Source organism: Balaenoptera borealis, assembly GCF_965194805.1.
Source record: "Balaenoptera borealis genome assembly, chromosome: 3".
Lineage (NCBI taxonomy): Eukaryota > Metazoa > Chordata > Mammalia > Artiodactyla > Balaenopteridae > Balaenoptera > Balaenoptera borealis.
This window is the reverse complement of record NC_138866.1, coordinates 100,501,495-100,515,468: the sequence shown is the minus strand read 5'-3', so window position 1 is coordinate 100,515,468 and position 13,974 is coordinate 100,501,495. Positions and strand designations below refer to the sequence as shown.

General features: G+C 39.5%; 1 protein-coding gene across 5 annotated transcripts in view; it reads right to left on the bottom strand.

Moving 5' to 3' along the window:
* MAPK6 (mitogen-activated protein kinase 6) overlaps positions 1–13,974 on the bottom strand; it is a 44,312-nt gene that overhangs the window by 15,228 nt on the left and 15,110 nt on the right. The window contains exon 2 of one of the 5 annotated variants that reach the window (XM_082387874.1): positions 12,435–12,479. The exons of the other annotated variants lie outside the window; for them this stretch is intronic. The gene's annotated coding sequence lies outside the window, so the exon portion shown is untranslated. The remainder of the gene's footprint in view (positions 1–12,434; positions 12,480–13,974) is intronic. 5 annotated transcript variants of the gene reach the window in all.

The following is a 13,974-nucleotide window of genomic DNA, read 5'->3' as shown; positions in this document are numbered from 1 at the left end:
AACATGCAAATGTTCATTTCTTTTGTAATGGCAAAATATCAAAAAAAGCCTAAACTTTCAACAGTAAGAGAATAAATGAGTTATACTCATATAGTTAACTACTATATAATAGTAAAAAATGAAGAGAGATGGTTGACATCACCAAATACACACTAAATTTAAAAAGCAAACTGCAGAGAGAAATGTGCATTCTGAAACCAGTTATATCAAGTGCAAAATGATGCTTTTAGGGTGCATACAGATGTAGCAAAAGTATAAAAGACGTAAGATTGATAAATAACAAATTCATGATAATGATTACCTTGAGGAATGAAGGAAGGGATAAGAATCAGGGTAGGATTACACAGCACGCTTCAACTGTATCTTTAATGTGTTAGTTCTTTAAAAAGAAAACTGAAGTGTGACAAATTATTAGACTGTTACAGAGTTAGGTGGTATGTAAATGAAGAGCTCACATTATAGTGCGGGAATACAGGCAGACAAAAAAGTAAAACACAGATATTAGATGGCACTAAGTGTTGTGGAAAAATAAAACAGAGAAAGAGGACAGGGGGGGTAGTTAGGAAATGCCTCTGATAAAGTGTTATTGGAGCAAAGCTCTAAAGGAGGAAGTAAGGGAAGTGGGTATGCCTTAGGGATGCTATGTGGGAAAAACTGTTGTAGACAGAGGGGCTAGGACCTGAAAGCCACTAAGGTGAGTGTCTCATGTCCCAGAAGCAACTAGGAGGCCAATGTCGTAGCTCATTTACATGTACATGCCTATAAGCATGTAATACAGCCTAACTAACCCTTAAATGGAAAGGCTTCGTGTTGTTTTTTTAAAAATTTTTTTATTTTTGGCTGTGTTGGGTCTTCGTTGCTGCGTGCGGGATTTCTCTAGTTGCGGCGGTGCGCGGGCTTCTCATTGCGGTGGCTTCTCTTGTTGCGGAGCACGGGCTCTAGGTGCACGGGCTCAGTAGTTGTGGCTCGCGGGCTCTAGAGAGCAGGCTTAGTAGTTGTGGCACACTGGCTTAGGTGCTCCACGGCATGTGGGATCTTCCCAGACCAGAGCTCGAACCCATGTCCCCCTGCATTGGCAGGCAGATTCTTAACCACTGCGCCACCAGGGAAGCCCAGGTTTCCTGTTGCTGACTTCTGATCTTAAAGCTGGTATAGGGGCATATACAGTGCTATTTTCTGAATGGGTCTGAAGAGATTGGAAATAGGACAGCTGTAATAGTCCTTTGTTCAAAGAGCTAATCATTTAAAGGCAAGGAGAAAATTTATCATTGTATGAAATAAAGCAGTCCATTCTGAACCTGAACATGTAACAACTTACAATCACCTTCAGGTGTGGCCTAAGAACTGCTAGGACCCAAACAAATCAGCTATTTCACAGTGGTGAAGCTTTCATACAACAGAGGAATCTGCCTTTATTTTCTGCCTGCTTCGTTCACATTCCTATATACCTCACATGTGGAAACACAAGATTCTGAAAAATAAAATAAGGTAACAGCATTTGCCTCAATCTGAGCAAATCTTCAATTTTGAGAAATCCACAAACATCAAAAATAATGTGTGAAAGAGAAACTGATGATACTAATAACTCAGGGACTAAGTAGATAAATGATCCTAATGGCAACAGCTTATTTAATGAAAACTGATTATTTACTATCCCTGAGTTATTTTAATAAATATGAGTGTTTCTTACATTTACTTAATATTGTGAAAGACGTTAATAGCATAATAGCTTTCTTTGTTTCACTATGACAGAGATGGTTTCTTCTGTATGCAAGTATTTTGTCTGCTTCTCAGAAATCAAAAAAAAAAATAAACACAAACAAACAGACTCTGCGGACTCCTAAAAATTCTGTAACTTATCAGTCTATTTGTAGTAAAACATTTAAAAGGTAAATTAAGGTTTACAAATAAACTTTTAAATAAAAAAAAATACTTCAGATTTTTAAAGGGCTTTAATTAATACTGTGTGCCTCCCCCCACTCCAATTTTTTCTATTTGTATACATCTTGATTCTTCCCGTTCCCTACCAAATATCTTAGAAAAAAAATCAGTATTTGTCGGGACTTCCCCGGTGGTCCAGTGGGTAAGACTCCACGATCCCAGTGCAGGGGGCCGGGATTCAATCCCTGGTCAGGGAACTAGATCCTGCATGCATGCCGCTACTAAGAGTCTGCATGCGGCAACTGAAAGATCCTGCGTGCCACAACTAAGACCCAGTGCAGCCTAAATAAATAAATAAACAAAATAACAATGATTCTTAAAAAAAAATAAAAGAAATAATTGTTCATTTAAAAAAATATCAGTATTTTTCAAAGGCTGTCCAGTGTTTCTGAAATTTACATTTCTAGTCTCCACGTGAAACAGAATGTTTGTTCACACCTACCTTCTTGCCCAACGCAGACAATTCCTTAAAGCTCAGTCAAGTTTTAAGTTTTTGATAAATGTACATTTTTATGTCAGTTTAACAGACTTGACATAAGAACAGTAAAACCTCTAGGTACTTTCTTAAGCTTCTAGTTTACTAGTAACAGCAATCATGGGCAAGCAGAAATAAGGCTTTGCTAAAAACAACACCACTGGGATTTCCCTGGTAGTCCAATGGTAAAGAATCCACCTTCCAATGCAGGGGGCGCGGGTTCGATCTCTGGTTGGGGAACTAAGATCCTGCGTGCTGTGGGGCAACTAAGCCCGTGTGCCACAACTATTGAGCGTGCGAGCCTCAACGAGACAGCCCACGCGCTGCAACCTACAGAGCCCCCGCACTCTGGAGCCCGCGCACCACAACTAGAGAGAGAAAACCCACACACCACAACTAGAGAGAAGTCCGAGTACCACAACTAGAGAGAAACCCAAGCGCCGGAACGAAGAGATCCCGCATGCCTCAACAAAGATCCCATGTGCCGCAACGAAGACCCGACGCGGGCTCCCCCCCCCCCCAAAAAAACACCACTATCATCCAAGAGCATGACAGTAGGAATTGCAGCCAGATTATGAGAGAGACATCTTTACTCAGATTATGAGAGAGATCTCTGCTCAAGACCTCCAACCACAACTGCCCCCTTTCAATTTCAGTGAGACCAAGAAGCATTACAGAGCAGAAACAAGTGGAAGGATGAGAATGCCTCTTCAGAAATCTCAATGACTGGTCAGCATTTACAGGGGTAAAGAGTGGGTAAAGATTCATCTTGGGGAAGGTAGGAGTTTTACCTAGGCTGAGAACTGCAGAGTTCTCATTATAGATTCACATGATGACTATATTGAAAGCCTTAAGCAGACTTTACAGAAATGAGACCAACGTAAAGAAAGAAGGTAATATTTATCAACAAAACTGTAATTCCACTAGACAGTGAGGACTGTACCAATAAAAAATTGGGGGGGGGGTGAAGGAGAATACCCCATTATTTACATAGTGCTTGCCCAGTGAGTTGCCTCACTGTCTGTGAGTAGTACTCTTTGAAGTCCTTCAGTATCTATTAGACCAAAAGCTACTTATTTAGCACTTTTTCATCCAGGAGCTTGAAGAATAAGCTCACCTTAAACAGTAAGTTGGAGGTAATGTTATACCTCTGCATGATAAAGTGGATCCAGTAAATGTTTCCAATTCAGTCCCACTCCATTCAGCAAGTATTTGCTAATTATATGTTATGTACTTGTCAATATACTAAGCACTGGGGATAAAATGGTAAGTAAACATAGGCTTGGGCCCTGCCCTCATGGAGTTTATGGTATGGTTGGAGACAAACAATAAACTAACAATATGAAAAAGGAGAATGCAGAAGGGAAAAATGGTACCGGATGGTACAGGATGGTTTGAGAGCCTAGACACTGGGGGATCTGACCTAATTAGAGAGGTCAGGATATATGCCTCTGGAAGCCCTAAAAAGCCAGGGGTCTCCCATGCTCCTCCTTAGTGACCATGAAGACAGCTTCTTCCTTATCGCCTTGACCCTTATGGCAGTTATATTCCAAATCCTGATCTCTCCAATCACCTCCATCTTTCACATCCATCAGGGAGCTCCATGGGCATGCACATGCAGCTCAACTGGATCAGCAGATTACTTGTCAGTGCATTCTCCATCCTCATCACCAACCTCTAGAAATGTCTCATTTATACCATTTTCTCCACCATCTATCACGTTTAACCTCATAAAAGCAAAGTTCAAGGCTTAGACTCTGGAAAGATCTGCAGTTCTATATTCCTTCTGCACTTTCCACACACTTCAAGGGAGGAAAGGGAAAACTATGACAGGACAGTAACTTAAAAATGACCCTTCCCACCACCTTTGCAATTTCTGCCTCCAAATGTTACCTGTTCCTACCATCAGGGCTGACACTGTGTTGCTTGGAGGGAGGTCACTGGTTAAGTCTTAATTAGCTGAATCAATGTTGTTTTGTTTTTAACAATTTGGTAAATAAAATGAAGTACAGAGAATGATTTATAAGGATGAAGTTGGCTCTCTGGTTTTCTTTCAGTGATTCACCATAACATGGAAGTAAAAGCTCTCTATGTAGCCCAGGCTGGGTACCAGCTTCCAACACTTACATGTAACTTCCTGAAGCTGCATTAGCCACAAATGTTGCCTCAAGCTCTCCTTTCTTCCCTAAACTGCCTCCAGCTTTCTGTCAGTTAGCCTAACCCCACACCAAGAGAAAAGCAGGTACTCTGAGTCAAGCCTAAGTGTATGAAGTAAAGTTATAAAATGCAAAAGAAAGAAAAGACAGTAGAATAACTTCACTCTGCCCCATCTCCGCATTCTACAGAAACTGGATTTTCTTTCCTTTCTTATCCAGGAACAACTTGGTCAGTGTCAGAAAGTACAAAGTTTGAGGTGAGGGCCTTAAACATAAAGGTTATTTGTCTGGTTTTCTCTTCCATCTTCTATTCTGCTGCTTCTCAGGTTAAATGCTGACTTGGGTCATCTGGCCTGATCATACTCACTCACTTAAACACCACCACCACCACCACCACCCACCCCCCTACCCCCCCAGCTCTTGCCTATTTAGCTCTTTTCCAGGGTCAAGTGAGTAATTTGAGTTAACTGGCATTCAGCCAGCCTCACATCTCCTCAGCCAAAACCCAGCTGCTTTTGGAGAGAAGGGAAAGGTTGAGCTCTACTTACATTCACCTAGGACTGTCTCCTAACCCTGGCACAGAGAGGTGTTGTTATAGCAAATTCTCCCTTCCCTAAGATCATGTTCTCAAGCTCTCATCAAAGATACTAAGTTTCTAGGGCAGAGAAGGCCAAAGGCTACAGCTTAACTGCTGGCTTATATGCATTCTTGACAAAGCCCTCACTCCTAACGTAGGGTAGCCCTCAGAGTTACCAGGGACCCCTCTCAGGATTTAGACCTAAAGGAGGTCCAAAGTGCAAACCAGTGTCAGTGAATCTTCTTAGGAACCTGGCTGGTGTGGGAGGGAGGACCTTAACACTTGAGCCCTGAAGACTAACAGGCTTTGCCTGCTATCAGTAACTACTGTAAGCTACACAAAAAAACTCTCAAACATGATTACATAGCTTCTAATAAAATATCCAGTTTTTTTAAAACTCCTCTTCTACTCCTAACTTCTGTTCTTAAATTGTCTGAAACTTTGCCTAAATAACACTTTAACATTAGGGACACTTCAACCATGTAAAAGGCCATTATAAAATAAATATCATTATGTTTACTTTCATGCTCAATTCTAGTTGCTATTTAATTTACGCTAAGTACCTATATTGGAATATTTGAACTTCACAGACCAGATAAACAAGTCAAAGAATCTCTAAAGACCCTTCCAATTCTAAAAGTCTACGATTTATGAAAGCACCATATAAGTCTTTCACTTCAGTAGTTTTTGCTTCCACTTATTATGGTGGGATGCCCAGAATGGTGGAAATGTGATTGAAATTACTATAAACCTAACATTAAACAAACATGATCCCTTCTACAAATTTATGGCTGGAAAATTTAAAATTACTGTAATAACCCTTCATCCCTCTCCTATCCTCTTCCTGCCTAAGCCCTCATTTCTAAGACTCCTCTCCTAACTAATGGTAAGGAAACACTTGAGGCAAATATATAAGCAGGAGACAAGTAGGCAGCCTCCTTCTTCAAGTACCTTTGGAAATCTGAGGATTCCAACCAAACAAAAATGAATATAAATTTCTTTAGTAGTCAAGATAGGTTATGCAGTGTTACAGTAACCTATAACCCTAAAATCTCAGTGACTTAAACTTTTTAAGTCCAGCTCATGCAACAAGACCAACATAGCTGTTATCTAAACTCTTGAATTACCTACCATCTCTATCATTGCCACTCAATGTGCCAGAGGGAAAGAAGAAGGAATATCTCACTGGTGCCTAAACCTTTGTCCAAAAATGATACACTTCACTTCTACTCACATTTTACTGACCAAAGCAGGTCACATTGTCCCACCTACTTCAAGGCAGTAGGGAAATGCAATCCCAACATGGCCCAGAAGCAGAGAGAACCTAGATTGTTTTGAACAGCTTTCACTAAGACAGCTTCAATTCTTCCATCCATCCACTACATTTTTATTCAACAAAACCTTGAGTGCTTACCAAATGCCAGGCATTCTTTTAGGCATTAAGGTACAGAAGGGGTCAAAATAGTAAAAAAAACAAAACAAAAAAAACCTCATGGAGCACATATTCACTCCTAGAGCATCACAGTATCAACAGACTCCACTGTAGTACATTCCTCCCTGTCCCACTAGGCCTGCTTTCTCTTCTCTTTTCTAATAGCATTTTCCTTCCTTTGTCTTTGGCCATCCACCCCCAATCTCATCTAATCTCTAATCTTCAAATCCTATAATCTTCATTTTCTAGGGCACCACTCCCTTCCCCTTTGTTGTAGCTCTATTTTAAAATAAAAGGTTTGGGACTAAGTAGCTTTACTGACATTTTCTGATCATAGTTCCTGGTAGTTAGTAAGCACCTTAAAAACTACTGAATGAATTAATGTAAATAACATATTCTACTTGGTAGTAGAAAGTTTTGGAGAAGACAAGCTCTACCCTCGATTTTTCAAAATCTGATTACATTCTGACCTACCAAGTGGGGACATCAGTGATGACTCCTAAATATGGTACTTTCCTTTCCGTGCATTCCCGCAAGAGCCTCACCCTATGGTGAACACATAGGTCTGCCAACATCTGAAGAAAGCAACTGATTTCAACCCACTCAGACTGAAGAAACAAAAACACTTCAGCTTTGTTACAGCTCCTGGTTTGTTTTGCTGAGGTAGTGGAGAGGGACTGTGCCACTGAAATAGTATCCTATGTAACCAGATGAGTAGGAGTCTGTAAAAAGTCCTACTAGCCTATATGATAGCAAGTAGGTATCATGAAGATATGCAAGACTCTGACATTACTCTGATTTTACTGTTCTTTACTCCATCCTAGTAGGGTCTATGGCATCTAGCACCACAGCTTTCCAAACTATACATCAAATACAACAGCTGTCACTTTTGAGCTAACCCTGGTGAGGGTCTGAAGAAGGCCACATTGTGCAAGTCCACACAAAACATTTCTGGACCCTCATCAAATGGAGACAACCATGTGCTTGGTTAGAGAGTCCCCAACATTTTTTTTTTTTTAAGGGATATCCTTTTTTTTAAATTTTATTTATTTTATTTATTTATTTTTGGCTGTGTTGGGTCTTTGTTGCTGTGCGTGGACTTTCTCTAGTTGTGGCAAGCAGGGGCTACTCTTGGTTGCGGTGCGCAGGCTTATTGCAGTGGCTTCTCTTGTTGCAGAGCATGGGCTCTAGGCACGCGGGCTTCAGTAGTTATAGCACGTGGGCTCAGTAGTTGTGGCACACAGGCTTAGTTGCTCCGTGGCACGTGGGATCTTCCCAGACCAGGGCTTGAACCCATGTCCCCTGCATTGGCAGGAGGATTCTTAACCACTGTGCCACCAGGAAAGCCCTCCCCAATTTTTAAAAAATGATTCAGAATGGCATACAACTTTTCTGGAATATCTTTCTTCCTTTGTTTCTCATTTTCTCCGGACCTGAACAAAGCTTGCAAAATAAAAAATAGTGTAAGTTTCCTTTCAGATTCACACTATGGTTTGGCACTGCTGAAAAATTCCTGTCTGATTTCACTAACCCCATACTTAAAAAAAAAAAAAAAAAACCAAAGAAACATGAAGAGATCTGAAGTCTAGTCCAGGATCTGTGGCTAAATTAGCTTTGTAATCAAAGCATCTCAGATTTCTACATCTTAGTTCCTCATCAGGAAAATGATGGAGCTAAACTACGTGATTTCTATGGTCTCTTCCAGCTCCAAAATGTTTTAAGTTTAGTGAAAGGGTCAGGATTTCCACTCCTGATTAGAATGCAGAAAGTTGCAAGACACCATTACTCTCACCCTATAAACAATGATAAGCTGAATAAGCTACAAAATTGTAGTTTTTTTGTTTTGTTTTGTTTTTAAACATAAGGGGACTTCCCTGGTGGCGCAGTGGTTAAGAATCCACCTGCCAATGCAGGGGACACAGGTTCGAGCCCTGGTCCGGGAAGATCCCACATGCTGCGGAGCAACTAAGCCTGTGCGCCACAACTACTGAGCCTGTGCTCTCAAGTCCTTGAGCCACAACTACTGAGCCCACGTGCCACAACTACTGGAGCCCGTGCACCTAGAGCCCATGCTCCTCAACAAGAGGAGCCACCACAATGAGAAGCCCCCGCTCACCACAATTAGAGAAAGCCCGGGCACAGCAACAAAGACCCAATGCAGCCAAAAATAAACAAATAAAATTTTTAAAAACATCAGAAAGTTAAGGATGCAAAGAACTCTAAATAAATTAAGTTCCAGAAAATGTCAAGCTCTTCATTGGACAAGAGACCATGGCTATTCTCATTCCTGGCAAAGTGGCAAGAAAACAAGAAATTTTCCACTAACAGGACTAAGAAGAAACCAGCCAAATTTATAAACAAATTTTACTGGCTGAATGTGGATTCAGGTAACAGATTAGAATTCAGAGGAAGCCCAGTTACAAGCCCCACCTGCCAATTCTTCCCCACGGGTCCTCACTAAGTGCACAAGTCTGAAGCCAAGGCCGGAAAGCTGAGAGAAAATCTCATGAAGCATATAGGTCTCCACTGTGTACAAGACAGATGCCCTCTTAAGGTGGAGGCCAAGACAGGAATATGAGATAAACCGCTCCAAGTCACTCTGAATGTAAGGCAGATATTCTTCATAAGAAAATGGGCAAAAACATGAGTTAAAGAAAACCTGAGGTGGTACTGAAAAGCGAAGAAAATGTCCAAGCAATCCAAAGAGCTGGCAGCTAGGCTGAAAAGTAGAGAGCCCCAAGGTTCAGAAAGCTGACAGGGCAGAAGTATGTGATGAGAAAATGGACAAAAACTTTCCAAAACTGATAAAAGACATCAACTCACAAACCTGGAAGCTCAATGAACAGCAAGCAGGATAAATACAAAGAAACCCATACTTAAGCACATCATAAACTATTGAAAACTGGGGGGTGGGAAGGGTGGAAGAGCAACTCTTAAGAGCCACTATGGAAAAAAGAAAAAGTATATACTAGGGAAAAACAATAGAAACAATGGCTGATTTATCATTAGAAACAATGAAAGCCAGAAGACAACAGAACACCACCTTTCAAGTTCCAAAAGAAACTATCAACCCAGAATTCTACATCTAGGAAAACATACTTCAAAAATGATGAAATAAAAACATTTCAAAGAGACAAAAGGGAAAAGAACTTGTCTCCAACAGACTTTCACTACAAGAAATGCTAAAAGAAGTTGGTTACGGTGAAGGAAAAACCCCAGATCTGCAGAAAGGAACAAAATCCCCAGAAAGGGTAAATAATTGGAAAACACAAAAAGCCTTAAAAACAAAACAGAACACATGTTTAAATGTCTTTAAGAGACTATTGATTGTTTAGAGCAAAAATAATAATGTACTGTGGCGGTTATAGCACATGTAGAAGTAAAACATAAGAGTACTACTATCTAGTACCCAGATCCCATTTAGGTTTTTACAATTGTACCAATAATGTACTTGAGAGCTAAATAAACCCAGTTCAGAATCACATGTTACAATGACTACAATGTGCTAGAAGGGGGTAAACTGAATCATGCAATCGTAAGGTTTGCAGTGTTAGTGAAGTAGTTTATATTATTCAAAACAGACTGCGATAAATAATAAAAGGCTCGTGGGTCATCTTTAAACACCTTCTCCCTTTTTGGTCATTATGTATACTTACTAACATGCCCATCAATGGGGAGTAAAGGGAAGGAAAAAGAAAACTAAGTAAATCAACAATTATAAGTAATGATTTATTTTGCCAAGCAGTTGTGTACTTTTACATCAATAATAATACAAACTAATACATTAACATTTAAATACCACAGATTCGGGACTTCCCTGGCGGTTGGGTGGTTAACACTCGGAGCTTCCACTGCAGGGGGCATGGGTTCAATCCCTGGCCTGGGAACTAAGATCCCAGGTGCCACACGGCATGGCCATAAATACATACACACATACGTACATACATACATATATACATACCACAGATTCACTGACACTTCCAAAGAAGATAGAAATTAACCATGTTACTCAAGATAAATACACATATTTTATTATTTTTTCCCAAATATTTTAATTGAAATAATTTTGAGGGGCTCTACTTTCTACTTAAAAAATATATAGTTTTTAAGAATTTAAGGACTTCCCTGGCAGTCCAGTGGTTAAGACTCCGCACTCCCAACGCAGGGGGAACCGGTTCGATCCCTGGTCAGGGACTAAGATTCCACATGCCACGTGGTGTGGCCAAAAATTAAAAAAAAAAAAAAAAGAGAGGGAGAGAATTTTAAAAACTACATTATGGAGTACAGCTCAAAAGTTCTAAGTTGACAATATAAATAACATTATCTGGTACATATTTATCCTACATTATCAGCTTTTATAAAAGCAATTAATGAAAAACATTTGTATTATAAAGGAAGTCATAGCACTGAACATGATAATTTTTTAATAGTTGAATTTTAAAAGAATAGAATAAACAATAGCAAGCTTAAGAACATAGTATGTGTGAAGCATACTACTCTTACACTAAATCCTCCTAACAACACTGCAAAATGGGTCCTAAGACCTTTAGAGAATTTAAATAATGCATTAAAAATCACATATCAGTGAGAGCCAGAATTTGAACCTCAGGTTTCAAAAGCAAAGCCCATGACCGTCTCTCAAATAATAATGTAATTTACTGACAAGTACACTACACATTCCCTCCCAACCCTTTAATAGTAGAGTATATTTCTTATAGACAGAACATTCTTCTGCATAACCAAAATATAGTCATCAAAGTCAGGAAATTAACACTGGCGTAGTACTACTATTTAGTACTCAGATCCCATTTAAGTTTTTACAATTGTACCAATTATGTACTTGAGAGCTAAATAAACCCAGTTCAGAATCACATGTTACAATGACTACAATGCAATCTTTAATGTACTTTTTCCCTTTAGAAGTTTAAGGGAGTCAAACAAACATTTTATACAGTGCACAAAAATTTACTGAGCACTTGGCACGTGTCAAGCACTGTTTCCTGGTACAGTGGAGAATAAGACAGTTAAGGTTCTTCTGCTTCCAAAGACTTTACATCCTAATGAGGAAAGACTAACAAGTAAACATAACTTCAGATTTGGCCAAGTGCTATGAATGGGTGGCTTGGAAATGGCCATCTAAGGAACTGAGGCCTGAATAGTAAGACAGAACCAGTGTTGCTAAGAGATGGGAAAAGAGTGTTCCAAACAGAGGAAACAGCAAATACAACCTAGAGCAGGACATAACTTGGTATTTTGGAGGAAAAGAAAAGATGTGACAGCGTCCTGAGCAAAGGGAGCAGGGACTGATGGCAAACACATGAGGCAGGATTCTGAATTTTATAACTAAGAAAGCTACTGAAGGATTTTAAGCAGACAACTGGCATGGTTTCATCTCCATGTTTAAAAGATGATTCTGGTTACCGGGAGGAGAATGCACTGAAGAAGATGGTCAAGTGAAAGCAGAGACCAGTTAAAAGCTATTTCAGTAGGCCACATAAGATGATGGCGACTGAGATAGGCTGGTAGAAATGAAGATGTAAAACAGGAGACAAATCCAAATGATATTTTGGAGACCAAGAAAACTTGACGATGGATTAGATATGGTGGATAAAGGGAAAAACAGGTTTTAAGGATAACTCCTAGGTGACAATTACTGAGATGGGGAAGACTTGGAGAACAATATGGGAGAAAGAGGTCTATTTTGGACATATTAAGTCTATTTAGGTGAGAAGTCTAAACCAGAAACATACACTTGAGAATTATTCACATATAGATAGTATTTAAAAAACTAAATTGAATGAGACCTCCTATGGAAAGAATCAAGAGAAGGGGGGAAAAAAGTCCAGGACTAACCTCTGGGATATGCCAATACTTAGAGGCAGGAGAGGAGAGAGAAACCTGTAAAAAAAAAAAAAAGTATTACAAAGTTTGAGGTAGGAGGAAAACAGGAATATGCGTCCCATAAACTAAGAGAAGCGGGCGAATAGGCAGAAAACTGTGGTCAATAATACTGAATGCTGCTGCAAGATCCTTTAAGATAAAATTGGTAAACGGATATCAATGGTAACCTTGACTAGAGTACTTTCAGTGGTGAGATGGTGATAGAAACCAGTCTGGAGTTGAAGAGCAAATGAAAGTGGAGAGAGCACACAAAGACAGTTCTTGAAAATCTGCTTGAAAGAGGATCAGAGAAATGAGGCAGTAGTAATGAGAAGAATGTGGAATCAGGAGAGGGTTTATAACAGACTTCTATTCTATATCTGCGCTGTCCAATACAGAAGTCAATAGCTACACATGGCTACCAAGCGACTGAAAGGTAGCTAGCATGACTAAGGAACTGAATTTTTTTAAATTAATTTTTGTTTAAATAGCCACATGTGGCTAGTGGCTATATCGGACAGCATAGCTCTAGAGCACATTTGTATACCAATAAAGATGGCCCAACAGAAAGGGCAAAATTCATGATGCAGGCAAGAAATGAGCCCTTAAGAAGTCAAGAGAAGGAATCTAGAGCACAAGTAGAGGAATGTACAAGGGATATAACATGAATGAAGCAAGGCATGAAGCCATGTAATCGGTGGGAACCAACACGACTTAAAATCAGAATATCCCTTAAGTTTGGTTGGAATCTTAAACATAAGACTAAATACAGAAGGCGATAAAAAGCTAAGCACAAGGGGAAGGGAAGGTAATTCAAATTTACTATCTATTAAGTGACAGGCACTTTCTAAAACGAACTACTTCTGTTACTCAGAACCAACACCTTGTTAAGTCTCATTGTACAAATAAGAACACTTTTGCTCCGAGAGGTAAATCAAGTTCACTGAAATCGCACATATAGTAAATGTCAAGATCTGGACACAGGCCACTCTGACTTACTCTAGGGTTAGAATCTTACCACTGCATAAGGTGGGAGGTAAAGAACCACTCAATGTTTCTATGCCTGGAAATAACATAACAAATGGCAGATCAATCTGGCAGCTTATCAACAAGTGGAAAAAAGCCTGGAGGTACTAGGCCAGAGGCAAAACTGCCCCCTCCATGTTATCTGCAAGATAATTAAGGAACATTTACTTAACAGGTTATTTTTAATATTTTTAAATCCAAGTGAAAATATCTTTATTGAGACAAATGGGAAAATGCATATACTTGCAACTTTGAGTGTCTACATTACTGAACACAGGAGTATCAATCAGAAAATTGGCACTGTTTTATAATAACTACTAAAATAATATCTGGGCATATTAGAGAAGCAGGTAGTTAGAAACCTACCATCTCTCCAATTTGAAAATGAAGAGGGAAATTATTAAATTAAGCCTAATCAGTTATTTTTTTTTTAGGGGTGATAAAAATATTTTACATTTTAATGTTATATGAACTCTCAACTCGACAC